We start from the raw sequence: 26757 nt of genomic DNA, 5'->3' as shown, positions 1-26757 counted from the left end.
TTTTTCAAATATGCAACTTTATTGTTAAAGCCATTTACTAGAGCCTCTCAATGCGAGTACAAATGATCATAAAATTCAATATTTTTGACAATGCCATACATCGATTGCCCCAATTAAATGGTACTTTCTAGTCTTGACTGTTTAGAAACTTATATCTCCGTCACAAACTTTCACAAGCATCAGCATCATGATAAATATTTATTATATGTAAATGCCTTCCCTAATACTTTCTCTGATTGCACAACAGAGCAAAGGCAATGTTTTCTTGATGCCAGGTTCAATGCTTCCATCAAAAGATTGGTACTGTTTTGCACGGTTGTCTGATATAAATTAATTGTCAACATCAATGCCAAAGACATATGCAACCTCCGCAATGTTGTCTATAAATCATAATAAGAATATTTTGTACAAGAACAATAATAAGTTACTAGTTTCTCAATGCCAAGCGGATGCTGCAATGAGAATTCTATCTAGCCATCCAAAATATAGAGCTCCCCCTTCTTCCTTAAGCTTGTAGCTACTGCAGTATGATTGTAGCTGTGACTTGACTGTGTCGTTCACAGAGGCACTGAGTGGATACCCACTGAAACCTGCCATCATCAGTCTGGCCCTCCATTTTCCAGCTAACTCATACCTCTCAATTCTGTCTGCTCCTTCACAAGCAACTATGTTGACAATATCTCGGGCGAGGCAATGCTTTTCAACATTCATCCGGTCTCTGCTATTCCTTGGAAGTGAAGTATCCAAAGATTCAAAGACTGCTGAATAATAGTTTAAAGCTTCCACAAACCGAGGCAAGAAAGGTGCAGTATTAGTATTTACCTCTTGTTCCACTACAGTGACCACTTTAGGATTGAGAGACTTTACCATCCTTAAAAGTCGATCACGGGGATTCCTTGTCGATACACTCTCATCAGGCATGTGATGCAACTGGAATGCAAAGTTGACTGCCAGAGCCTCTTCTGGTCTGATGTCAAGCCTCTGAAGTTCAACATCTCCAATTTTCTCTGGAATGGCAACAAATTGAAAAGGAACTTGATATGATAATGCAAGTTGTTCAAGCCGCTTTCCTATATTATTCAATCCCCCAATAGGGCGTTTAACAGTCTCAGGATCATCTACCCCTGTTATGCGTACATGTGGAGGTCCACCAGGCCTTTTTGCGAAAATCTCTAAGAGATTCATGTATTGACTGCCCTGCCCAATATCAAAATCTATAATATGCACTTTCTGCTCCTCCCTGAAGGCTTCAGAAATCGCTCCATTGGCTGCCATGAACCCAAATTTGAAACACGGACAAACTTCAAATAATATCTGCATTGCAGAGAAGTTGTCAGTATCTGGTGGTTCTTTACATTTCAAAGCATGATATAACCCTTGTCCTGAAGATGCTATGCGCGCAACAAGACCCTCAACCATGTAGGCTGCAATTCTTTGTGTTGGGTCTCCTTGAATAGAAACCATTTCTCTTAGTCTTGCAATTATATTATTTGCTAAGTCTAGTTTACCATCAGATATTGCTGAAGCACAACGAATCAAAAGCTGCTTACAAGAGATATCTTCATCAAGATCCATTTCCTGTTGGGTAGATGACGAGTCTGGTTCTTGATTTGAAGAACTCGTTTGGTAAAGAAAAGAAGAGTTTTCTTCATTCCCTGCTTGAGGTGGGATGGCTGGTATTGTGGGATAATCTAGGGTGCTATCAGAATAAACTCCTAGGTTTGTGCTGTCTATTGGAGAATGCACTGGAGAGTCCTCAAACAAAAGGTTTTCTATTGTATCAGCCCATTCCCTGTCAAAATTTGTGCTCTCAGAGAGGCCTACAACACTTGCCTCTTCATAATCACTGAAAAGCTCTCTCTCCAGCTCTTCGAGCTTTTGCCTCATGCATTCTGAGTTTTCATTGATTACGACACTGCCCTGTTGGTCGCTGGATGACTGATAACTTGGGTAGAATGGCAAGTTACTCTCTGTAAGATTGTCAGTAGATATAGATTTCTCAAGGGAAGCAACATTGTGTAAAATTGGCATGCCAGGATATCGACCTCCATTGGAAACCAAAATTTCAGCCAATGTAGCAGGGCTATACAAAGAGCCTTGGGAATTAATTAAAGCATGATTTGGTGTCTGTTGATAATATGACCCACTAGTGTAAGCAGAGTGATGTGAGCAGTCAGATATCCCCATAGAATCCAAGTAAGTGAGTGGTGATACAGGCGAGTACTGATTTTGAAGCTTTACTGCACTGAAAATAGCTTGCCTCTCAATATCAGATAATGAACTCTGGGAAAGTAGCTGCATTACCCTGGTTTGCATCCCTGTCGGAGAAGAATCAACATAACCATGAGAATTTAAGGTGATACCCCCAAGTTCAGGCTTATACTGCACTCTCATCTTATTCCATGCATTCATCATCTCAGGTGATCCATTTCGGTAGTTCCTTCCAAGTGACATGTTACTTTCATCAATTGAACTCTCTGAAGGATCTAGAGGCTTTAAGATAGACATCACATCCACCACCCAGAAGAGCAAAGCACTATTTTCTTTAGAACCTTTCTTTTTCCTACTGAACTCTTGTGTCAAACAAGGGCATAGAAGATGCTGATGTAAGCTTATAAATTTCAAATTTTGCCACACTTGTATGTACATCTGCGGAACACCAGAAACCCCTGCATGACAATATAAACAATGTAAATCTCTGCTAGAGTTTCTTTGATGACAAATTGTGAGCTTGTTTAGAAATTTCCAATGAGCACCTCATTATAAAACATGTGAAGTACGATTGCACCTGAAATCATCTGCAAGAATGTTTTGGAAAAAATACAACTAAGTTATTGAAAGAAGGAAAGAAAGAAATGTCAGTTCTCACTTGCCAAGATGAGCATCCAAACTAGCTAAATAAAAATGCAGATAAAACATCTGGCATTTAGATATTCATATTGATACTCAGTACCCATTTTAGACCAATGTTTTCAGCCTGATGAACAATTGCCTACCTAGAGCAACACCTACTTTCAACTGTGGGAAAATAGTGATGGTCGATAGAATACAAGCAGCAGGCTGCATTTACCATTCCTTGTGTCTTTTCCCTTTCAAAGTGGCCCAAAAAAAGACTGAGGAGATGCTCGAAAAAGTTTTATTTGGGGTAAACAAGGGGTCCAAAGAATATCTCTAGTGGCATTTGATCAGGAATGTGGACTTCGCACTTTCTGTATGGTTAGCTTGCCCTTGCATGTGCTCTTTTTTTACTGTGAATTAAGAAAGTAAAAGGGGATCTTTGTAACTATAAATTGAATTGATAAGATACAGGGTCATACCAACCAAGACCAAAAGTTCAGTTGATAAAAACTTATCAGGTGATAAGTGATTTGATCCCAAAATGCTGTTTATTCAATACGATTGCGCCAATCAAGTTGTCAGTAATCAGATTCCCCTACAGTGTAACAATTCTTGGAATGGCGTGTCCTTCACCAAAGGATTAGTGTCATTAATTCTTAATGTCCTCTGTCAGAAAAAAGAATCAATCATTATGTACAAGAGGTGGCTGCATTCCAAAATTGGTCTTCTGTTTGTTTCCTCTCTCTTGAGAAATGCTTGGATGATCAGGGAAAATTTCTTCAGAAAATTGGCATAAAATTACGTGAAACTTTAACAGTGTTTCATTGCGACAATCCTCCGGGATCTAGATGATGTCCCAAGGATGGGGACGAACCTATTGGTTGTCATTGCACCAAAAGATTGACCTGTTAATGCCCAATACAACCACTAGACTGGAAGGAGATTAAGCCATGTAATGAACCACCACTATACTGCACAACACAAGGAGACCATGGGCACACACCTTGCAACAATCCACCACAGCGCAAGCATGAAGTTCAAACCTGCGACCTCGGCTCTAAAACCAATTGTTGGTTGTCATTGCACCAAAAGATCACTGTTAATGCCCAATACAACAACTAGACTTATACAAGACACAGGAGGCGGTTAAGCCATCTTGCTAACCACCACTGTGTTGCATAGCACAAGGAGATCACGGGTGCATACCTTCAACAAAAACATCACCCCTGCCCCCAAATCCATAACTATTTTCTTGTTGAAAAGGAGTTCCCTCAGAGTAACATACCTATTATATAGGGGAATCCCTTGTTCTTAGAGAAGTCAAGAAAAAGCCTGCCATGCCTATAGGGTAAAAAAACCCAAATATAATTAAAAGAACATAAGGGAGGAGTATTGGGGTGAAAGAATCCTAAACCTACAAATTCTAAGAACATAATAATAGACTCTATTTCTTTAGTTCTCATCTAACTTTTTCAAATCTAGGGTACTCAACAAAAGTTGTACAGATTTACCAGATATTCAGCTTCCAGCAATTCAGTATCACATTGACTTGCACTCCAGAATTCAGACCTATGTTCAATTTTGTGTTGCTGATTTCTTGAGGTTTACAACAGTTGTAGCAGGTTCGTAATTGAGCTATGCCATTAAATCAATGGGCAAAAAAATTGATATGAATATCACCGCTGTATCAAATTGATCAACATATGAAAAAACACTCATTTTTTCAATGTGTATGAGAGTTTCAGTTCATTTAATCCAGATCAAGTTATTATAATAGTGAAACAAGAACAGTCAGAAATAACACAAAGATGTATAACAGGAAAATCTCTACATAATGAAGCCACAAATTTGATCTATCATATTGAAACAATTACAAGCTTATATAGTCATACAATATGTCACATCATAATATTCCAAATCTCATGTTTGTTGGATATGAGAAACAAAATAAAAACAAATAAACAGCTAAAACAATCTAACAACTACAAATATACCTTGCCACATTTTGCATGGGATGAAAATAAAAGATAAACATTTTATAACAAAAGTTCCTACGATTATCTACCATGTGCCCCCATCAATGGAGAAAATAGAGTTAAGTCTACCACTAATTACTCCCCACCCCCAACCCTATTGACCAAATGAAGATGAATTTTGATAGAACTAAAAGAGGCAACTCAAGAAAATCAAGCGTAGAAATGCTTTGTCCGGGATGAAAAGGGAAAGCTTATAAGAATATCATAAGTTACCCAAGTCTTAGTAATAGTTTGGATTTGGGATCTCGAATCAAAAGCATTTACCCTTTTAAAATAGATAAACTTATATTAATATTCATAATAATATTATTGATCATTGCTATGAAAACTAGCAAGGTCCTCTTTATGTATTGGAGATTCTTGTTGATTTGTCAACTATTGAAACCTTTTTGAAGCTATCCAAGGAGAACCCCAATAAGAATGGATGAGCTACTCCATTTATTCTTACCGTGGCTCCCATTTTGATTGATTGAATGGAGCCATAGGCTAGAGCTTGGTTTAATGTTATGCTTTTTTACCTACTAGCTTATGCTAGTTCTTAGCAAATGCCACTTCAAAACACACTTCTTCTTTGAAATGGAAAGGAAGGGGGTTTACTCACCTAATCGGTCTTTCCTACTTTTTTCCCACCATTCAAACTCTTTTCTCAAAACATGAATGCAAAACTCAAACAATGAGATATAACAAACTAGTGAAACTTGGGGACGTGCACCAACCTAAAACCTAGGCTTACCCAGTGCAAGGATGTCCCCGATGGGTACTTGGAGCACCCAAGTACCCTTGTCGCCACACCACTTGGGTGCTTGGGGACTCTCGGGCATCCCAAGATGTCAAAGGGACTACTATGCATCTCTCAACTATCCCGAGGACATCTATGTATATCACGTTTGGCTTTCATTTGTTACAGCTGAGAGAAAAGAGTGTAAAGGAGTTGAAAGAGTGGAATAGTGGTTGCAAGATCAAGAAGAAGAAGATTCATCAAGCACAAAGTAGGGTTTTTTTTAATTATTTTATTTTATTTTTGTTATCGGTCAATGGAGTCTACTGCCATGGCATATGGATCTTCAACAACCAGGTCATAAACCATAAATACATGGGAAAAAGGAAGTTCATTTTTACTTTTGAAAATAATTGTTGAATGCATTGTTGATTGTTGTTTATGAACCATTGTTTTAAATTCTTGTTGAATGTATTTCCACTTTTGTTGTTTGAACTTGAATGCATTGTTATTTTTTGTTATTAACTTTTGAATTTTTAAATTAGACTAAAATTTCAAACTAGTTTCTTAACAATTTTTTTCTATTTTTTTAAATTACTAATCAAGCAGAAATTTTATCATTTTGTGAAATGTAGTGTCTAAATGGCCTCTCATGTCAAGAATATAGTGGAGAAGACATGGGAATGCATTCTAAGGTTGCAAATCTATCACAATATGAACCTGAGCATGAGGAAAGTGACCATCAGGCTGTTCCAGAAGCCCAAACTACTTATGTTGCATCAGGACCAGCTACTATAGATTGCCCTTCTCAAAATTGAAACCATTTGCTAGAGATCCTTATGATTAGAAGTCTCCTCTAAAACAACTTGCAATAAGAGTATCAACCCCAATGACTACAAGTAGTAGTACAAGAAAGTGGAAATGCAATTTTTTTGGTACATAATGAGCATTACTAGAGTTGATGCACAGATACTCTTTTAAATAGGAAATGGTTTGAGTGCAAAATTTCTGTTACATGCAAAAAATGTATAGTATAGAATTGAGATAAACTAGCTTTGGGGCATTCCCAATTATAGAGTAGTTCTAGTGCCTATGTCTTTGGCTGCTAGGCAACAGGTTTAGGTGATTCAACAGTTACAGGGGGCAGTGACATACTTCTACTTGTATCACGCATCAAAGTGTAGGATCTATGTCAGAATCAACTTTTGGACCTTCATCCATTAGAATTTAGCAAGGAAGGTCAACAAGGGGAAATGCAAGGCAGTAGTTCAAGTAACCCTGTAGTTCATTTGTTTAATGTGTACATGAAGGATCAGTTGCACAATGTCATTGGTACATTCTTCTTAGCCAATGGCATACCATAGCATGTAGTTCAAACCCCTTATTGCAAGGAGATGATGCCCTTGGTAACGAAGGAGGGGGGGGACATCATTTGTGCCACTATGTGGGCACAAATTGAGAACCACGATCTTGGATAGGAAGTATAACAAGATCAGTGTTTAAATGGAGCAAATGAAGGCATGTTGGAGTGAGTCAAGTAAATGGGTGGACGAATGCTAGACATTGCCCACTCATCAACATCATGGTCGCATGCATTGAGGGCCTATACTTTCTAAGGGCAATTGATTGTTTAGGGCATTGCAAAGGTGCTGATTTTCAGTTTCACAGCCTTAGCGAAGCTATTGAGGAGGTTGGGCCACAAAATGTGGTCCAAGTAGTGACAGATGCAGCACATATGCAAAGTTGCAGGGAAGCTTATTGAGGCAACCTATAGACATATTTGGTGGACTTCATGCTATGTGCATATCATGAACAATGCACTCAAGGACATGGGGAAGATTTATTGGATTAAAGGAGTGGTCAATAATTCGAGTGATGTGCAGATGTTTATTTGCAATCACCACAACCTCACATGCACTCTTTAGGAGCTTCGCAAAGAAGTTCTTGAAACCAATTGAGGCTAGACATACATCGTATTACATTCTCTTTGAGAGTACTTGTGTTGCAAGGGCCACTACAACTTATGGTTATGTCACAAAAATGGAATCAATGGGTTAAGGCCAACACTGAAAAGGGGAAGAGGATGAAGAGTGTTAATTTTTGGAGTGATGCAAAATAAAATCTCAATCATTACTCTGGCATTCCAAGTGATCAAATATGGTGATGGGGATGTACCTACCCTTGGAGAGGTTTATAAGTTCATCTATTCTATGCTTGGCCAGATGAGGGTTGTACAAGAGAGGGACCCCACATTAGCATACTACAATGAGCACATTTAGCCAATCATTTACCGCAAATGGGAGAAGCCGAGCACTCCTTTGCACATGATTGCATATGGATTGAATACTAAGTAGTACATGCTTAGGCTTGGTAGAGTTGCACTACTTCAAGATGATGAGGTGAAGGTAGGGTTCTTTAGGTGCATTAATAAGATGTTTGATGATAATATTGTTGGTGATATTTGCTCTAAGTGGACAGGACTTGCCTAATGCAAGACTAATAATTCAATTTCTTTATTTACTATTTAGAGTTTAGTAACTTTGGCTTTACTATTGGGTATGTTTATGACATTATGTTATAAATCATTATGCTCTAGGTTACTCAAAATTAGCAAAGATGGGTATCATAACTATGGTACAGAAACATCCAATTTTGTGGTGGAAATGTCATGGTTCATAGAGGGCAAAGTTTTACTACATTGGCCATTGATTGCTATCTCAGGTTTGAAGTTCATCAACTTTGGAGCCTATTTAAGTTTTTTAAGAGAACTTAAGAGTTTTGCTTTTCACACTGGCAATTTGTTTGCTATCTTAGGTTTCTAGTTCCTCAACTACAAAGAGGAAATGATCTACTTATAGTTTCATCCACTATGTTAAAAGGAACAAACTTACTTATCAGAGAGTAGAGAATCTAGTTGTTGTACATAGGTCTTTCATATCATAGATCGCAAGACATGTGTGTTCAGAGAAGCCTAGAAAAATGATGGGATGTAGAGCTAGAGGGCCCATCTCAAATTGATGAGGATGACATTACAATTGAAACTCCTGTAAGGTGATGAAGGGTGCTCCCCTTAATAACACAAACACAAAACAAAAATAGAGAAATAACGAGTTTTAAGAACAAAAAGTTGGCTTCTTATTATCTCCAAAAGTATGAAATTACAAATTTCAGAAATAAAACATGCCAAACCACATGGGCATTTCGCTTGCAATATTTTGTAAGCCAAAGCTACCACCAACATCCTGAAACTATCATAGTCAATCCTACGGGCCTTCTTTCTATAGGCAATTTTCCATCGCCCAAGAAGGTTCTAGAAATATTAATCTTAGACCTTGAGGTCGACCAACCCTCAATTTTATTAATTTTCATATTTTATTACATTAGAGTATGCCCCCAACAACTTTCAAAGAATCAAAACTCAAAAGAAAATTTGAAAAACTTTTATTTTATCCCATTTCAAGTGGCGCAACTTTCAAAGATCATAACCCGTAGCCAGTTGTTATGATTGACAATTATGACCCCATTTTAGAAATGCCATGACCTAATCTAAAATACCTAATTGGTGCAAGCTCTAGCCATCTGAGGTTTGACCCCTTTTTGGAACCTCCAATTTGAGAAGTAACCCTCTCCCTTGCCAGCCATGATGTATCTTCAACGGGGTCGTCCTTTCCATTGACCAAATATTCTTTATATGTCATGTTTCTTGTGCTTTTGTCAACACAGGTGTCTAAGATTCCTTCAATCTTTGTAACTAGAGTAGTTGTTGGAATACTCCATTGTTCTTTTGCGACCTCATCAACCCCTCCTTCATGATTCTCTGTCAAATCTAAAATGTTAATCACTAGTAAAATATTTAGTTCACTAGGCAACTCTACTTCATAGGCATTTCCTTAATCATGCTTCATCAGTATCTTGCATAGTCAAAACTTTTTCATCTTCAACTTATTTTATGTTCCAACTGGAAATCTGTCCTTTCTCAACTGAATGATGACTTCATCTCCAATTTGAAATTCCTTATGCCCCATTTTCTCATTTTCCTTAGACTTGCATTGTGTATTCATTTTCATAATGTGCTTCTACCTCTCCTCGTGGATGTTTGTCAACTGTTCTACAAAAACTTCAGCTTCAACACTACATGTCTCCCCTGTGTCCAACCTCCTTTATTCGAAAGCATTTCTGGGACTACTTTCACACACTATCTAGAATGGTGATTTACCATTGCTCTTATTGAAGGAATAATTGTATGCGAATTCCACCTATGGTAAAATCAAATCCCATCCCTTAGGTTTATCTCCAACCAAGCATCGCAACAAACTTCCCAAACTCCTATTCACCACTTTTGTCTATCCATTAGTCTGTGGATGATGTGATGAACTAAACTTCAAATCGATCTTTAACTTCTTCCATAATGTGTACCAGTATTACCCAACCATTAGTGTCTCGATCTGAAATTATCTATGTTACCCCAGGACGCGTTTCCACCCCTAAACCCGAAGTTTCGAAAACTGGGACGGTTTCGAGGATGGGGGGACGGCAGGGGACGTTTCCCAGACATCCCCACCTAGAGAAGAAAATAGGAAACGCGTCCCCGAAACTTCGAAAACGGTCAACGAGTTTTCAAAACATGTTGACCGTTTTGGGCACTGTTTTTCCGTTTCCTAACGTCCTGGGGACTGCATAAAAATTTTCCTATTAAAAATTTATTAAACTCAATAAAACCATTAAAAAAATGATTTTCCAAATTTTCAGTAATTTGCGGGCCCAGACTTGTGGAAGTCAATTTTTTTATAAAATATATTATAAAATGAATGATTAGGGGCAGCTATCATAGTGTGTGTGTTTTCATTTTGAGGCTCGAGATGATAGTGATAGTGACTTTGATATGGATGATTAAGGGCAGCTGCCATAGTATCTTTGTTTTCATTTTGACTTTGATGTTTTTTACTTTGGAGTGTTTTGTCTTGACATTATATGATCATTGATAGTTGATACATTGATGGAATGATTATATATCAATATGATCATTGATAGACTATAGTTGATACTTTAAAAGTTTAAAACTTTAAAGTTTGAGTCTTTATCTTTTCAATGTTTCCATTTTATTGAGAGTTGATGTTTTTCATTCTCTTATTTGATTCATTTCATTATGTACTAATGATATTTTAAGTACTTAGATGATGATTGAAAATGATGATTTGATAAATGCTGATTGCTATGCTCTATGATCATTGATGAATCATTATTTGATGAATGGAATTGATAATTTTAAACTATGTTGCTGTGATGAATATATTTGAAAAAAAAAAAAAATTGAAAAATATTATATATATATATATATATATATAGTCGTCCCCTGCCGTCCCCTGTTTTGGCAAAAAAGAAAAAACCGTCCCGGAAACCCGTTTCCCCATCCCCTTGTCCTGGAAACTTGGGGTAACATAGGAAATTATGCTCTTTGGTAGACCATGTAGTCTTACCACTTCTCCAAAAACCAATTCTTCCACATAAACGTCATTAGTCTTCTTGAAGGGAATAAAATGTGTCATCTTTGAAAACTTGTCGACCACCACAAAAATTGAATCATGCCCTCGTTGAGTCCTTGGTAAGCCAAGAATAAAGTCCATACTGATATCCTCCCATAGCTTCTCTAGTACAGGTAATGGTTGATATAAACTTGTATTCTTCTCTATTCCTTTTGTCATCTATCTTTGCACCTTTGTACAAATTTCTTAACATCTTGATGCAATTGTGGCCAATAATTATTCTCATTAACTAGAGCAATAGTTCTATCTTGACCAAAATGTCCAACCAACCCTCCTCTATGCTTCACCTTGATGATATTCTCTCTTATAGAACTCCTTAGAATGCACAATTGACTTCCTCTTAATAGCATTCCATCCTAGATAATGAAATTCAAACACCTGGTTCTATCTAAAGTAAAAGGTTATGTACAAGCTTTCCAAACTTCACCTAAATCAAGATCCTTTGGATACAAACTCATGAGTTATTTCAACCCAACAATTTCAATCTACATCTTTGTCAAAAGAATTTGCCTCCTACTAAGAGCATCTACAACCCTATTAGAATTTGCACTCTTGTGTTTCAAATAAAATGTATTACTCTGCAAAAACTTAACCTATTTCAAATGTCATTGATTCAATTTTTCTTGACTATTCAAATATTGCAAAACTTAATGATCAGTATATAAAACAAACTCCTTAAGCAAAAGATAATGTTCCCACTTATTCAATGCCCAAACTATAGCATAAAACTCCTAATCATAAACATAATTTTTTTGGCATCATTTACCCTCTCACTGAAGTAAGCAACAGGTCTACCTTCTTGGCTCAAAATAGCTCCAATTGGATTACCACTAGCATCAAAATCTACTTGAAACACCTTGTTAAAATTTGGAAGTGCTAAAATAGGTTGTTCAACAACTTTTTGTTTCAACATATCAAAACTATTGTCTGCTCTTGTAGTCCATTAAACTCTTTCCTTTTCCCTCTCATTGTTTTAGTCAAGGGTCCACAGACACTACTAAAACACCTAATAAACTTTCTATAAAAACCAGCCAAACCATGAAAAGATCTTATCTCACTCACACTTCTTGGAGTAGGCCATTTGAGGATAGTGTTCACCTTCTTTGGGTCCATTTTTAGGCCTTCTGTTGAAACTAAGAATCCCTAGAAACTAATTCCTTCACAAAACTACACTTCTTTAGATTAATCAACAATTTATGTTCCCTTAGCATCTCAATGACCCTACAAATATACATTATATGCTCTTCTAATATCTTACTAAAGATCAAAATATCATCTAGGTAAACAAAGACAAACTTACCCAAAACGAAATTCATTACCTCATTCATAAGCCGCATGAGTGTGTTAGGTGCATTGGTTAGCCCAAAAGGCATGACTAGCCACTCATACAAGCCATCCTTTGTCTTGAAGGTTGTCATGCATTCTTCTCCTTCTTTGATCCGGAAATGGTGTATCCTCTCTTCAAATCTATCTTTGTGAAATACACAGATCCACTCAAACAATCCATAATTTCATGATCCTTAGCAAGGGAAATTTGTACATGATAGTGATCTTGTTGATGGCTCGAGAATCTATACACATCCTCCATTCTCCATTATTCTTTAGTGATAATACTGTTGTAATAGCACATGAACTCAAACTCTTATGAATCAACCCCTTCTGTAATAACTATTATACTTGTCTATTCAATTCTTCACTTTCTGTTGGAATCATTCTATTAACATCCTTATTTGGCAAACTAGCTCCTAGAAGAATCAGATCCAACTAATGACTAAACTTTCTTATAGGTTGCAACCCATTGGGCACATTAGCATATACAATATCCTTAACTCCAAATAAATTTGTAACTTCTGCAAGCGCATCTTCTACTTCCTCTTTACCAAATTTTGGAATTAAAGAAAAACACGTGCTCATATACCTTCTAGAAACTTTCTTCCATCAACTAAACATATTTTGGCACTACTACATACATTTTCTTCTATTTCCTTCAATGGCTTCAACTTATGTTGAACTCCATCATTTGTCAGGGAATAGGTATTTGCATGACCATCATGTATAGCACACTTGTCAAACTGCCAAGACCTCCCCAACAACATATGACATGTGTCCATGGGTATGATGTCATAGAGTACCTCATCATGGTAGCTCCTAATCTTGAACTTCACCAAGCACTATTCATTGACAATGACCTTGTGGTCATCCTACCCGTAAGAAATTTGGTATGGGCGTGGGTCTCTCTCTCTCTCTCTCTTAAGCTTTAATTTTGTGATCATCTCCTCTAAACACCAAAATATCAATGATCCCACTATCAATAATCACATCACAACATTTATCCTCACACTTGCACTTGCTCTAAAACAAATTCCTCCTTTGTTCAAGTTCATTCTCATCATTCAGCAAGACTCTTTTGGAAATTAGGACTTCTCTTTCAACATCTTCAGAATGTGATGACTTGGCATCTTCATTTACATGTGCAACTCTTGCTTGGCCTTCAACTCTCCTACTTGTCTTTCCTTGGGGTTGAAGACATTCATAGGCTTGATGCCCTCCTCCACCATAATGGAAACAAACCCCATTAAAGCAACCTCTTTCTAGTCCTTGCCCTCTTCCACTTCATCTCTAATGCTTATTATTCTAACCACAAAAACAATTAAAACTATTTCCCTTCTGATTTTGACTACTACTTGCCTCATTCTTTTTATATTCTTCATTTCAGCCTCCATAAGACCGGTCGTTGGAACCTCCTCCTTGACCTCTTCCACCTTGCTTGCTTTTGAACTTCTTGTTTAATTCTTCTTCCACCCTTAAGGCAAACTGGTATGCCTCTTCAATATATTGGTCATTCTAACAAGACTCATTTCCTCTTGAATATTTGGCCTCAACCTATTTAGGTAACAGACAACTTTCACCTTGTTGGCTTCCGCAAAGCATATAATGATGAAGACTTGATAGAACTCTTTTGTATACTCCTACACAAATCTTCCCACTTGCTTCAAGCCTTGCATTTTCTTCAGCAGATGGAGCTCATAATCAATAGGAATGAATTGTCGCTTCAATTTCTCCACCATCCGATCCCATCTTGTGATTTTATCTTTTCCTCTTCTACTTCGCCCTAACTAAATTTCTTACCACCAAATTTTTGCATGCCCTTTTAGTTTGGCCTTCACAAACTTGACCCTCTCAGGATACTCAAAATGTTCTTCTAGAACATGGATCCAGTTGATCAACTCCTTCGAGTTAGGATTTCGCAAAAATGTGGAGGCTTCAATCTTGGGTCTTTTCTCAATCCTAGAAATGGCTCTAAAAATCCTATCCACCTCAGGATCACTAGTCGCTTTGGCTCCTTGTTCAACATTCCCTGCTTTGAATTCATCCTCACTTCATCTCTCACTAAAATATTCATTCCTCTACAAATCTCCTCTTGCAATGCTAGCATGTCTCTAGAGAGCTCTAAATCCCTCATTTGTCACACCTCTAGCTCTTCCACCATGATTCCTTCATGGAGACATTTTCATGCTTATCCCTCGGTCCTAGTGCAAACTACCTCAAAGTCAGTAACCTGTCTATACACTTCGGAACTCCTGTTCTGAGACTACTTGATGAAGGGTACTCCCTCTAATAACACAAACACATCACAAAAATAGAGAAATAACAAGTTGCGAGAATAGAAAGTTGGTTTCTTATTATCTCTAAAAGTATGAAATTACAAATTTCAAAAATAAGACATGCAAAACCACCTAGGCATTTTCCTTACAATATTCTGTAAGCCATAGTCACCACCAACATCCCAGAACTATCTTGTTCAATCCTACAGGCCTTCTTTATATAGGTAATTTTCCACCGCCCAAGAAGGTTCTAGAAATATTAACCCTAGATATTGAGGCCGACCAATTTTTCATATTATATTACATTAGAGTAGACCCCCAACAACTTTTGGAACTCAAAAGAAATTTCATTTATGCCCATTTTAGGCGATGCTAGTTTTGAAGACCATACCGATCACCAATTGCTCTGATTGACTATTAAAACCCCATTTAAAAAATGCCACTATCTAATCTACAACACCTAAGTAGCGCAAGTTCCAATCAACTGAGGTTTAGCCCCTTTTTGGAGCCTATAAAGCCTTTAAAAATTGAGTTCAAGGTTTTTAAACCCTATTGACAATACCTAAAATTTTCAATTACTTCACAAATAGACTTGATATTGCAATGAGACATTACTGGTAGACTGATATATCTAAAATGAACCTCCGAGAAAGAAATCAAAACATTCTAAGCTCAAAGAACCAACGTACTAAAAATAGTAAGCCTCTAGAAATAGTAACTCTACACTACGATCCCTTATGGAAATTGCAATATCTTTGGGTGATGCAAGATTGCCCTTACACCCAAAATGCTCCTACATCATAAGGCTAGTTGGTGTTCATTTAGCGGAACTTGACTATGAGGAATCCAATAGTTCTAGTGATTTGGACTTTGGCTTGGAGAATGATTAAAGGCCTCCCTTCACTACATTTTGACATGATTTTGTACTCGTTTTGATATCCATCATAATTCATATCATGCTACACATCATAATCATCTTTATTCTATTAAAATCTTTGATAGAACTAATACAAATGAAAACCCTATTTGCTGATAATTTGAATTTCTATTTGAATTTTGATTTTTGAATGTTACTATAGTATTGGGTATGTTACTATGTAGAATGTTCAATGATTTTTATTTTTATTTTGCAATTTTGCTAAGTACTTCAAGAATCACTTTGGTATGTTATACTAAAACACAATTCATAACTAGCATTTCAAGTTCTATATATTATCTCTATCACTATTGATAGTTGTAAGACATATATATATTAACATTATCAGATTTTCACAATCCATTTGACTTTGATTTTTTGTTTCTAGATTCAATTGTGTATGTTTTTTTATCATCAACATTTCAGATCACACTCTGTGATCCATCATCAGGATGAGATCACTCGGATTTTGCTATTTTATTTTTACATTCTCTCATCTTGATGATAGATCACGGAGTGTTATCTAAAACATTTTGATTAAAAAAACATGCGCAAACGAACCCAGAAACAAAAAACTCAAAACATATATGTTTGATAAGCAGGTGTCCACTTGATAATTTTGAAAATGTTTATGAATATGATCCAAGTTTATAAGATGTCAGCTTACTGCTTTTTTTGTGTGCAAGTAGATGTGGAAGTCTGCTATCCTCCGAAAAAGGGAGGATAGTAACATCAAGTAGAAGGTGTGACATCTAACAGAACGATCAAATTGTCATTTGAATCTCTAGGTAAGTGCCATTATAGGCTTTTAACTTAATCTCCTAGAATCCTTGAGTATGTGTACGTGCCACTTATAGAGTTTGAACCTAGTTGTGTGACCAAGGACTAGGTCTCTATTGAGTCACCCAGAGGGTTAAGTGGATTGTTAAGGTTTCTCTTTCCACCAGCAAATCATTGGATCAAAATAACTTATACTTGATTTAAATAAGAAATTAAGCATATTACCTGAGGCCACATCATTTGAAATTAAGTGGACCTTCAATTTAAATTAATTTGTCAATTTGATACATATATCATTACTTGTATGTGAATTAAGGTATATATCATACATATGTACATATGTCCATGTAAAATATATTGCAAAATACAAGTCTACATAAGCACATATTTATGTATATAAATAGGAAAATTTGCATAGTGCATACTTAAAAATGAATTAATTTTCTAATTTCAAAGTAAACATTATATCATTATTTCACATAATAATATTGGCCAAGAATAGCTAAACTCTTATTATTGTATCATCTAAACATTAGTTTTCATCGGCTTAAATGTATATACTGCCTCAGAGGCTTGAATCAAGGAATTAACAGATTTGAATCAAGGAGAGAGTTGGAATCCAACCTATTTAATAGGAAAGAGAGTGGAATTTCAATAAAACAAAATTTCATTTCATTTTTTATTAAAAATGGTACTGGTAATGAAATGCATAAAACCAATCCAAATTTAAATGAAATTTGGGGGATACTTAACACCGCAACATTCCCATAATTGTGAGGAAATGTGTGTGAATGCAAGGAAATTTACATGACACTGGAATGGAACTTTTGAAAGAGTTTGAAGGCATTCATCCACTCGTTTTTTAATATTGTTATCAAAGGAAGAGCAATTAGAAAGAAGCAAATGGTAAAGTCGAAGGTTTTGTTGCTCGTAACCATGCTTCAAGAGTTGAAGCTACAATTTACAGTTACATTTTTATTTGCAATAAGAGCACTTCCTGAAAAATACATGTTTGTATTTCCTCTATTATGAGAGGAATAATGGAATAATTACTGTAGCTGGATAAATGGTTAATTGCATTTTTTTTAGAAAAAAAACATTAAATTCTTGAAAGTATATAATAATTGCCCTCTTGTTGCAGAAAATAATTGTTGAAGAATATCAAAACTAACTGTAATAGGGTAGACCTCATCTTAGTCCTTCAACATAACTTAATTTAGCTGGGTTGTGGAAGTTTGCATAAAAAAACTAGTTTTATGTGATTCACATATTGAAACTAATACATTTTAGCTAAAAGAAAAACCTACGATCTTATATTATTTTAGTAGGAAGCCATATATGCACTTCTTTCTCAACTGAAAGTGTCAATGGCTTTGTGCCATAGTTCAAAACCACGACAACTACTGTAAATATAATTAACAGTGGAAATCATTCTAACATGACTTTCTATGGCTAAGACCATTTTGTACACTAACTTATGATTTCAATTAATGTAATCAACTCTATTCATTGATCGGAATTACATAGCCTGGGGTTACAATATAATACTTGATTCCTATTTACAGATAAGAAACCAGTATGTACAAGGAACCTAATTTAAGCTAAATCAAAACCAGATAACATATTCCCTTGTCTCAGATAAGACTAATCTGTTTTCAGTTTTCAAAGGATTAGAAAAGAAAAGTATACATGACATCATGAGAGCAGTAATAGCTCCAAAAGACTGGAATCAAAATGTGCAGAGCTGGCACTCAAACAATATTACAATTTAAAATAATCAAATGACCGCTCTGTAGAATGCTGAATGTTCAATAGGATGTGTCAAAACTACTTTGACAAAGTTCAACCGCAAATTTAAAACCTCTATTGTAACATAGATGCTATGGACTCATACCATAAGGACAGTTCTCATAATTGAGAAATGCTTATGTCTAGACCAGAAGGGTCCAAAGAGATTTACAATTTTGGGTAAGGTGATGAACTAGAACTGCATGTAAAATGTGCCTATTTTTAAGAATCCTTGGCCAAGGTGGCACATTGCTTAGCAAGCATTTATCTGTTCATCAGACCCAGCTACACCTCTGAATCAATGAGGTGAGTCAATGAGGCTGTACTAGATAGACATGCACCTAAAGTGTTACTAACTGGAGTAGTGTAAGGCCTAAACACCAAAGCTCAAATGACATTTGATCTATTGGATGTTACACCCTCAGGCAAGGCAGGGCCATTTCCAGTTGAAGGATGTGTGGGGAACCATTTGGTTTGTGGTTGGGGGTAAAGCACCTTAGCAGATGGATATACTTGGAAAACACCTCGACGTGATTCAAAATTGAATCAGGCTTCTATCTTTGCTTCAGTACTTGTTTTTCTTACAATTATCAGTAAGGATAGAGATAAAACTATGATTTTGTTTCTAAGTTCTTATGAGTTGCTACAAGTATGAAATGTTGTTAATAAGAAGTTGATCAGCTTTTACAGTTACTCTCTTTTCAATGAAAAACTATTATTGCTATCTGTGCAGATTTGATTTACAGGTAATTTTCAGTTTATATTATTGCATAATAGTTGCATGTGACACATGGTAGCAGAGCTACCAGGTTTGATACTAAACCTAGGACTCGCCATTTATATATCTTAAACAATAAACTGACATGAAGCATTTCGGGTGAATCCAAGATGTGGATATGTACCACCAAGCCCAGTCCAGATCCAACTTCAGCCACTTAGGCTCAAACATGACTACTACTGTTGTTCACTTCTCTCTGAAACAGAAACTAGCCAGAGTAGCTACACAGCTTTGGAAGAAAATGTGTGCATGAACAACTTCTAACAAGGAAAAATTCAAGGCAGCTATTATAGGATGAAACCAAACCCACAAGTAAAACTAGAAAAAGAATGCCCAAGGCAAAACGAAAAATAGAAGGATCAAACAAACATGAGAAAAAAACTTTGGATTGTAAGCTTGTACTTTCCTCTAAACTGATGGGCAAAACAAAGCTCGTCAATAAATGATGTAAAAAGCTTATAAAAATGTTGTGGTGTATTACTTGATGCTAATGAACTGTATATATAGCAATTGTTGGATGTGATAAATGTAAAGGACACAATTTTGTTGTGCTGAGATCTATGTTATTTATATTGAAAAAAAATGTTACATCCTTAAGTAAAATAGAACTATTAAAGTTAGATGTCAATAAAAATTGATATTTATAACAGGAAACTAAAATTAAGTGTAAAATAACATAAACAAAATGATGCCAAAGGGTCTAGGCATTCAGACAATCCAACTGCAAAACTAAACCATTTACTTTCCATGATGCAAGAGACTAAAGATAGACTCGAGAACCTCAGGTTCTAGACTAGAAAGGCACTAGGGAGGAAGGGCAGAAAATCCACTTACAGGGAAGGATTTAGCAGACGTAATATTAATACTTATTGTACACACCTAAGGGAACAATGAAAAAAACCCAGACCTTTACCCAAACTCAGTCTGATAGGGATGAGCAAGTAATGTGTGATATGACCCATGAAATTATGAAAGTCAAACCCCTAAAGTCTGAATGTTCGATGTATGGGGAGATTGTTGAATCTTGATCAACCGAAATGGAAAGGTACTTTTAACTCAGAGACTATATGGAGAATTCCAAGCCAATGCAGGGCACTTATCAATTGACTAGTGAGGCCAAGAAGTGGGGTGAAGATGCTAGGGCTTAAATCTATCAAAATCACATAAAACTAGTTTGTACTGCACTTAGGCAAAGAAGGTTACCACAACTGTTCTTTGACCAGAAGGCTTTGGAGTTTCATAGAATCAGAACCTTCGACAAGGGGAACAGAATAAAGTTACCCAGTTATTGAAGTATGTCCCATACCAAAAAGATGAACAATTTTCAAGGTGTGAAAGTTCTTTGTGGGTCTGAATAATCGAATAGGTGGGATAGTGGATGTCCATGGCCCTATCACCATGAACAAAACATATGAGATGGTAGTCAGAGTGGAGCACAAACTTAAGAGAGCTGATGACTTCAAGGAAGGAGTTATCAATGTGCTAAATGGAAAGAAACATCTGAACCATTCAAAAAGAAGGGCGCAAAGTAGGATTACACTAAGGGAAAGGATAAGGGATACAAAGGAAAAGGACAGAAAGATCAAATGGATTATGATAGTTACAAGAAGGAGAAGAAAACTCCTAGCAAGGGACCACAACGTGGTGCTACTCCTGTGGAGGCAAAGATTACATCAATCAATGCCCAGCCAGAAACCAAGGTGGGCAGCATCAGAGAAACCCATTAGCACCCCAACAGATGGCTTTTCAACAAAAAATCCATGTTGCAGTGAATAAACGATAGGCAGAATTCAAGACCACTCCCATAGAAACATGTATACTCTATAGAAACCTTGTTATAATATTGATTGATATAGCGACCACTAAAAACTTGATGTCTCCTAAATTTCCTAAAAGATCTTGCTTTATGAACAACTCTTAGTGAGGTGAACATGATAATCAGTTGAGATCTTGGGTAGTGTTGTGTTCGATTGAGCTTCCTAGCTTCACAGCGTAAGTCAATTCGTATGACATGCCTCTAGGTTCATATGACATCATCCTGGGAATGAAATGGCTATGGAAACATAGGGCTAGAATTGATTGCTTCACAAAATCAATAGAATGCCTGGTCAACTTAAGAAACAGGGTTAAAGCGCAAGGTGTACAACGAGAGGTTAAAATACAACTTTCAGCCATGTAGTTGAAAATAAGTGGTAGGAAAGGGTGCCAATTGTTTGTTGCCAGGGCACAAGAATTAACTAGAATCAGGAAAGTTGGGATTCATGACCTAATGTTCTTCAAAGCAACCACTCAAGATGAGATAATGTCCAGAGGGACTTGGGAATCAAAAGAATATTTTACAAAAAGTATCCCTATCTTGAGGATTACCAAGATGTATATCCCAAAGAATTGCCCAGATTGCCACCCAAAACTGTGTTTGGTTTCTCAATCAAACTGGTCTTAGAGCTGAACCAACATCTAGGGCTCCCTAACAAATGACTACCACTGAACTTATGAAATTGAAGGCACAATTAAAAGACCTATTAAGTAAGGGATTGATATGACCCAACGTGTCAACTTGGGGGGTGCCCTTGTATTTTTTGTTAAAAAGAAGCATGGGAACCTTCGCTTATGTGTAAATTACTGAATGCTAAATATGGTTACTGTAAAGAAAAAATATCCCATACTACAAATTGATGATGCATTTGATCAAACTCGTGGGGCTTTGATATTCTCCAAGATAGATCAACAAACAGCATACCACTAGTTACATTTGAAGGATAAAGATATCTGCAAAATTGCTTCTAGAACGTGTTATGGACATTATGAGTTCCCAGTACTACCCTTCGAACTCACTAATGCACATGCAACATTTATGAAGCTCATGAGTAGCATGTTACGAGACTACTTGGACAGGTTTGTCCTGGTATTTTTGGATGACATTTTTATTTACTTCATTAATGAGGAGGAACACTAACAGCACCTTCAAATAGTGTTGCAGCAGTTACATGGGCATAAACAACACGGGAAACAATCTAAATGCACATTATTCTAGAAGTGGAATATTTTAGGGCATATCATATTAGGAGGAATAGCAGCAGACCCTAAAAAGATAAAGCCATAACAGAATGGCCAACCACTAGGAATGTACAAGTAAGAAATTCTATGGGGCTGGCAGGTTATTAACTTATTATGATTTTTTCCTGGATAGCTTTACCCTATCGCCTCACTTCAAAAAAAGGGGAAGAAATTTGAGTGCGCAGAAATGGGAAGCCTTTGATCTACTCAAGCGAAAACTGACCACAACTCTATAAAGTATAAAGACACCTGATCTAGAAAAACATTTAATGGTGGTTACAAATGCCTCAAGCAAAGGACTTGGAGGATTCTTAATGCAAGATTGTCAGGCAATTGCCCATGAGTCTAGGTCATAATCAATATATATAATCATACACATCAAGGTGTAGTCTTACAGACAATTGTTATGATTATAGTCATAAATAGAATGAGCAAAAGAGAATTTTTTAATATTTTGTGCCATAAATCTTGGTGCATGAATAATCTCGAGAATCTAAAATATATATCTCATATTTTCTGATCTGTCATCCACATGTTTAAAGGTTTTAAAGCCAATGACAATACACCATCTTCACCCATATACACACCAAGGTGTAGTCTTCCAGACAATGAATATGATCATAGTCATAAGACCCCATGCTCATCCCTTTAGAGATTCATAGGCAATGGAACAAAATTCCATCAAGAATGCAGCTTATGATTTTCCAAGGACAATCGCCCAAGTAACTTGAGCTTGATGGCCTTAGCATAGAGCTTACGACTACTAGGTGGTGCCACAGAATAAAAAATAGACTTTAACTTATCCCACTGCACCTCCTAAAATCTATAATCAGTTTATATGTGCTCACTTTCAGGTCAATCATGAAAAATTTAAATAGTGTAAAATCATATTTGTTGTTTTTCTAGGATCGCTTCTGCAAATGTAGTAACATTGCGAATGTAATTGATGTCCACCAAATGCAGATTTGGATCTCATATAATCATGAGAGGAGACATGTCTCTTCAAGAGACATGTCCCTATAGTTAATCATCATTAGTTAATAAATAACTATATGTGTAACTCACCTTTAAGCATATATGTAATATTAATATATTAACCATATATGTGATATATTATTATATTATTATATAATAATATATAATGTATAATATATAATATATATTATATTACACACACACACATATATATATAAGGATAATTTACCATCAACGAGGCATCTCATGATAAAATCAATCCAACAGAAGCTACAACCTTAACAACAAAGTCATGTCCCCATTTGATCAGCGTCGGTGTATAAGCAAACACAATTAATTTGCTTCTCAATCGACAATCATTTGGTGGCAAAACAATCACATTCAGGAACTCCATAACATAATAGTCTCTTCTGATTATAAGAGCCCAATTTTATATATATATAATTCTTATAAATGTTCATATAAATCATGAACACAAATACTCAATGTAATGAGTATATCACTCCGACTGATGATATACTTCAAAAATATTATCGGATTAACCTGGCACATGCGGAAGACAACTTTGTCAATGCCAAAGGCTCCACCATTTGGTAATCATCCTCCATGTTTCCTTATGATTCTTAGTTTTCAAACTCATTCAGAATATTATTTCAAGAGTTGCTCCATTCATACGGGAACACTTTACTAAAGTTACAGAACTGTATCATGACATCCTACTAAAGATTTTTTTTACCATTGAGAGGTATGATCAGCTATTTATTTTGGTATGACAGATGCAAAACTGTTTCAGTTATTCATATCAGACAGATTAAATGCACTCTTCTAAGAGCATAATGTTGGTATTTCTACACTTTGCCTCTACTAACTTTTCAAGTAGAAATCTTGTTACTATAATCATTAAAATCTATTTGGGCTCACTGTTTAAATGTAATAATTTTATTTGTTCAAATGTGCTAAGAAAGTAGCAAACATTTCATAAATTCATGCATCCCTGCAGCATGTCCTTTTTGACAAGTTATATTATACGTAATTACCTTAAATTTATCAGGACTTGAACCTACTCCACCAAACTCTAAAAAAGGAAGCTCGATCCCTGTATACCTTGCATCATCTATTCAACCAATATGAATAAACAATTAGCTTGTAAAGTGTTTCAATAACTTGTTACAGATTGGGTGTTCCTAAACCAAGAATACAAAGCTCAAGAAACGGAATGTTATTAACATGTACTTGAACAGTAGAACCTGCCAGGAATAATAATTCATTCAACATTGTCACGTAAGATATGTGACTCTACAGGCATGTCGCAAGACCAGATCAGATCTCTCTGACATGGAATCTCTCTCAAATAATATGCTGTTTAGTCATACTGATTTTTATTTAGTTCAGCTAGACATAAAGTTACCTCACAAATGACTCCACACCTTCATCATTTAACAGTAACTGCAAGATTAATTTATAGGACCTACCCTGCCAGCATGGCTCAAACCTATTCAATTGAATCAAGTGACAACATTAACCAGGAAATAAAGCGATAACTGATGCCTACACAGTAGGTTCTTAACACATGACTAAACTGTTATGCTGTGCCATGTGGAACAATAATCCACCCATAGGAAACTATTTGAAGGAACAATCTTTTGCTAGGATATTAATGACTAATAAATTTGGTCATAAAAGATATTTCCACTCAGGGATCTCATTATATGACTTATATGGTTAATCGACATACTTTATAATATCGCATGGATGTGAATCATTACCACAATTCTGATTATTGCTTCTTAGTGCATAGACTTGACAAAGACATGGAAAATGAGAGTATAATCATTGTCATGGTACTTATTAGGTTAAATCCAAAATGCATGAACTTATTTTCAGAGTGTGGTCACTTGGATGCAACTTTCCACTGCAAAATTAACATCCTTAAAGCATACAGTAGCTATTAGAAATGCAATGTGTCATTTAATATTCCTGGCTTTGCATGCTGGACCATGCAAACAAGAATGGGTATACAACGGGTGTAACATAAGCCAAAATATAGCAGGAAATAACATATATCAACATCCAAATAGGAAATGCTTCTTAAATGGTTATCAAAAGCCCAACCAGACATCCTTGCATGTTTCATGCATCAAAACGACAAAATAACTAGGATAAAACAATTTTTCTACAATCATACAGATCAGACCATGAATGAAATATTCAGTGATTCACACACTCTACTTTTGATTCCAACTATTGACATATAGGAAAAGTTGAAGGGACATAGAGAAACTTTAAACTAAGGGTTAAAATAAACAAAACGATGATAGATCTGATTTCATGCAGAGCTGTAGAAAGAATCCTGGATAGAAGAAACCCTGAAAAAGAAGGGTATCATTAGATTATTATTTTGGTTCTACTAGTTATTTATCAACAACTTCCTCGTTTTGTTAAATTGAAATCTGGCAAAGATATCCCTCTTTGTATATAGCATGTCGACCACTCAACTGCCATGGATTACAGAAAAAAATCCCCAACTCTTACTTCAGTTGCCTTGAAAAGCCACATGACTGATTCTCAGAAGCAATCGAAGCAAATAGGTTCAATGCACTCAGAGAAAACACGACTGATTGCATGATATTAAATGATACCTCAAAGCTTGGAGAGATCCTACATGATACAAAAGGATCTAAACTGAAACCCGTGGGGAGTTTCCCTCTTGAATCTTTAGCCTGTAAGAAAAGCGAGTGCACTTGTTCTGGGCTCCATATTATATGTGAATCCCTGTATCCCAATCTAAGCTAACCATTTAAGTGAAGCTTGTTAACTTTATTAAGAAATAAAGTAAAATCATGGCCAGATTTTAAATCATTCCTCGAGAATGGAACGTATGCTATCATTTAATCGGAGTAGATTTGTGCTGTCATTACCATTGTGTATTGACTCGTGATCAATCAAAAGCTTAAGACCTTTCTCGACATGGGTATAGCCAGAATAAAGCCCAGGCATTCCATTGAACCAAAATTACATTTCATATGCTGTGAAAGAGATTGGATGTTGCCAATCAACAAGTATAATAATGCAAGACAATCGTTGAAAGGGTACAGCTACAGAGATATTTAAGTGCCTGACCAATCAGGATAAAAATAGTCAAAGGTTACAGGCCCATTTCATTTCACACAAAACTGAATCGAACCCAAAAACTGTATATCAAAACTGCATGATCTGGATATGATTCACCTCAACTACAATGAAGAATGAGTGTCGCAACATCTCCAAACCAAAGACAAATAATGAAATAGATAAGCACAAGTCAAAACATTACCTTTCCATTATGATTCTCCAAGATTGGCAAAACAACCTTCAACTTCACATTCACAGAAGAGCCCCGTGTCTGTATGTGCAGCAGGACAACAGAAATAAGCAGAATGGAGAAGAACACAACATGAAAGCGCTAAAAATGTAATTCAACGGCAAGAGCTATGCATGCGGCAGATACCAACCTTAAAATGAAGGTAGACTACTGATCCACAAATGGATTCAACGACTTTCCTTGCAGGATATACTAATTCATGTGAGTATATGTAGAACAGAGGAATCAATCAATGGCGTTCTGTGCAATCAAACAAAACAGGTATCAGTTACCTTCATCCCTGAAGTTTCCAAATAAGGGCAGCTTCATGCATTCCTAATCCTCAGATCAGCTACCGCAGTGAGATGAAACGGTGGGTATTT

The 26757-nt window shown here is 36.1% G+C and overlaps 1 pseudogene across 3 annotated transcripts; it reads right to left on the bottom strand.

Moving 5' to 3' along the window:
• On the bottom strand, positions 1–26757 carry LOC149531847 (scarecrow-like protein 1 pseudogene; annotated as a pseudogene). Of its 3 annotated transcripts, none has more exons than XR_016359031.1 (4): positions 26526–26757; positions 26348–26416; positions 2757–2798; positions 1–2669 (listed from the first exon to the last, which is right to left on the bottom strand). The product of XR_016359031.1 is annotated as a scarecrow-like protein 1 pseudogene, transcript variant X3 (transcript). The 3 variants fall into 3 exon arrangements; XR_016359030.1 differs by lacking the exon at positions 2757–2798 and having other exon boundaries at positions 26526–26569; positions 26668–26757; XR_016359029.1 differs by lacking the exon at positions 2757–2798.

The sequence above is a fragment of the Cupressus sempervirens genome, chromosome 11 (genome assembly GCF_028749045.1).
Source record: "Cupressus sempervirens isolate cs-2001-9-10 chromosome 11, ASM2874904v1, whole genome shotgun sequence".
Classification (NCBI taxonomy): domain Eukaryota; kingdom Viridiplantae; phylum Streptophyta; class Pinopsida; order Cupressales; family Cupressaceae; genus Cupressus; species Cupressus sempervirens.
The sequence above is the reverse complement of the archived record's forward strand: the minus strand, read 5'-3'. Positions and strand labels throughout refer to the sequence as shown.